The sequence below is a fragment of the Lactuca serriola genome, chromosome 3, assembly GCF_051521515.1.
Source record: "Lactuca serriola cultivar US96UC23 chromosome 3, Lser_US96UC23_V15, whole genome shotgun sequence".
In the NCBI taxonomy this organism is placed as follows: domain Eukaryota; kingdom Viridiplantae; phylum Streptophyta; class Magnoliopsida; order Asterales; family Asteraceae; genus Lactuca; species Lactuca serriola.
Window position 1 is genome coordinate 91,502,049 of NC_136410.1, and position 3,443 is coordinate 91,505,491.

Below are 3,443 nucleotides of genomic sequence, written 5' to 3' on the forward strand. Positions count from 1 at the left end.
CTCTTAGGATGTTAGAAAGCACCCAAGTGAAGGATCATCTGGACAAATTCAATAGGATCATCTTGGAACTACAAGGTGTGAATGTGAAGATTGAAGATAAAGATCAAGCACTTGTCCTTTTATGTTCACTGCCGAATTTTTATGAGAATTTCATTGATACCATGTTGTATGGTAGGAAATGATCATTGTGAATGATGTGAAGGATTATTTGATGTTCAAGGAACTCAAAAGAAAAGTTTCAGTTGGAGAAGAAGTTTCCGGTTTCGGTTTATTCGCAGGCAGATGAAGAACATCAGATAGAGGTGGAGGTAACAAAGGGAAGTCAAGTTTTGAATCTAAAGCCAACATCAAAAGTTATAATTGTAAGGAAAAGGGCAATTTAGAAGAGATTGTCAATTGCTGAAGAAAGAGAGTTATTGTGTTGGACCAAGCAATAAAAATGCTGCTAGTGGTTCAAGGAAATTCTGATGAAGGGGATGATGGTGAAGTTTTGACAGTATGTACATCTACTTTTGTTGATGCTTGGATCTTGGACTATGGAGAATCCTATCATATGACATGAAATCACGACTTGTTCAACTCCTTCAAAGTGTGGAATGGAATAATCAATATGGGTGATGATTGGGTGAGCAATATCAATGACAGTTACACGGTGCAGATCAATATGCATAATGGTATGGTCAAGAAACTAGACTGATGGTTCGCCCCTGAACTTCAAAAGAATTTGATTTCTCTTGGCACTTTGGTGAAGGATGGATTTAAATATTCTGGAGAGGGTGACTAGTTAAGAGTATCCAAGGGTTCTCTTGTAGTTATGAAGGGAATGATGAATCCTCATGAGATTTATATTATGGATGGATGTGCGATTGGGAGAACGGTGACTGTATCACAATCCATGGATCAGTATGATGATGAAATAGAGTTTTGGCATCATAAGTTGGGACATGTGAGCAAGAAGGGGTTGTTTGGTGGATATGCAACTAGAAAAGATGAACCTGGTGAAGATTGTGTTCAAGAGATACAAAACAGTGTGAGTTCAGTTCGGTTCAACATTCTAGCAACGAGATTCTCGAGTGTGTTCACTTAGATCTATGGGGTTCCTCTCCTATGAAGTCTCAAGGTGGATGTCAATACTTAGTGACTTTTATTGATGATTACTCAAGGAAGACCTGGGTATATTTTCTAAAGACAAAAGATGAAGATAAAGTGTTTGGGCAGTTCAAGGAATGGAAGGCAGTGGTTGAGAAACAGACTGGGAACCATGCAGTTCACTCATAATAGAAAAAGGGATGTAGTTCTACAAGGTTTCGTTTGACAACATCTGCAAAACAGAAGGTACATTGAGGGATCGCACTGTACGCCTACCATCACAATAAAGCGGAGTGGCAGAACAGATGAACCAAACACTAGTGGAGCATGCTCAATGCATGCGATTATCTACTGATTTATTAGAAAAATTCTTGGCGGAAGCAGTCAACATGCTTGCTATCGGACAAATAGATCTCCATCAACTGCAATTGATTGTAATACTCCTCAAGAGGTGTGGTCTGAGAAACCCTCTGAGCACACTGGTTTACGAATGTTTGGATGCTCTGCTTATGCTCATGTGAATGATGGTAAACTAGAGCGCAGGGAAATGAAGTGCATATTTCTAGGATCCAGATTCATCCATCATCTGGACAACATACACATGCAAGAACTAAACATGCCTTATAAACCGGTCCCACAACCAAAAACATTTTCACGATTGTAAAGACTGTTTTGAACTTGAGGGTAGAGAGAAAATACAGTGGGTGATCAATTGTAAAACCATAACAAATTTCTCGATTGATGAAATATTAGCAATGAAGAAACATGGAACGATTCGAAACGGGCTTGATATCGGAGGTGGTGTTGGAACTTTTGCAGTTAGAATGATGGAAAGGAATATAACGATAATAACAACTTCAATGAATTTAAATGGTCCTTTTAATAGTTTTATAGCATCAAGAGGTGTTGTGCCTATGTATATAAGTGTTTCACAGAGGCTTCCGGTTTTTGATAACACTTTGAATATAGTTCACTCGAAGTATGTATTGATTAATTGGATTCCGACAACTTTCTTACATTTTTTGATTTTTGATATTTATAGGATTTTAAGGCCTGGTGGGTTGTTTTGGCTTGATCATTTCTTTTATGTAGGGAAGGAACTTGAAGGGATTTATGTGCCACTTTTGGCAAGTGTAAGGTTTTATAAAGTGAAGTGGGTTGTTGGGAAGAAGTTGGATAGAGCACCTGAGTTAAACGAGATGTATCTTTCAGCTTTGCTTGAAAAGCCACTAATTAACTCTTGGTAGTTCCTTTACTGTTTTGTATTCTGAGATGTGAAATATAAATGTTAATTGTATTTGTTGTTATGTGGAAAGTATGTTTTTCTGTTTTTTTTTTGGAAAATGTAAGGAGAATATCATTGTTTTTTGAGAAAGTAACAAATTTAGCCCATTTCATTGATGACTTTGTAAAAAATAGCCAAACATTAACCACTGGAATCACACAGGAGATTAACTCACCTGCAGTTTCACTTGTCAACTGCGGTTTAGCTATGTCTGTTGGCCACTCACCTGTGGTTTGGGATTATGGGTTGCGGTTCCGTGATCCATCAGTTGTTTCTTGGCCCATTAGACCTAATATATAAAGTTCAAAAAACCAGTTAGGTCATTTTCAGGTTGCTAGACTACAAAATTCTGTCTAGTGGAGGCTCAAAACAATTGGATTAGCATTGTTATACTTTGAATTTTCATCAACCACCAAGATGGCTTAGTGTTAATCACTTGGGAATTGAGAAACGTCAAAAAGAGTTGCTCTAAATTCTAATCCTACAATCTATGATATTTGATTTAAAACAGATGCAAAATGATAAATTTTTTCCTTATTTGATATTTTAAACATTTTTGAAGGTGGGCAGATATCAGGGAGTTTGGTGGCTTGATGTCGATGAAATTCTTGCAAGAAAATCTTTTTAAGGTGGATTGAGTTGCAGCATCCATGAATTTCGACACAAAATTGATATGGAGTATTTCAGTTGACCTTTTTAGATTGATAGATTGTTATACTTGACAAACGTTATAAGAAATTAGCCAATGCAGTTTTTTTATTTGATAGTATGTTGCTATTTTGACTGAATAGGTTCATTTTTTAATGTTTTAAGAAGGAATGGATTGGATGTGTATCGTGTAAAGTGGAAGTGTTAGAGCTGTTAAGTGTTTTATTCTTCTAGCAATGAAATCAAAAGGAAAATGATTAAGGTATTCTTTAAGGTGATATGGGAGAAAACCTTGGTTTCGTTCACTATAGAAGGTTGAGAATTCAGGTCAATTATGAAAATTTTCTATTTTAATTTCTTATTTTTTTGAAAATAAAAATAAAATATGAGAATCGCTTCTCGTGTTAAAGTCACTATGTTG

At 36.2% G+C, this 3,443-nt stretch overlaps 1 pseudogene; it reads left to right on the plus strand.

Annotated features, from left to right (window-relative positions):
• Positions 1–850: 850 nt before the first annotated feature.
• On the plus strand, positions 851–2,336 carry LOC145095521 (putative methyltransferase At1g29790; annotated as a pseudogene).
• Positions 2,337–3,443: the final 1,107 nt, after the last annotated feature.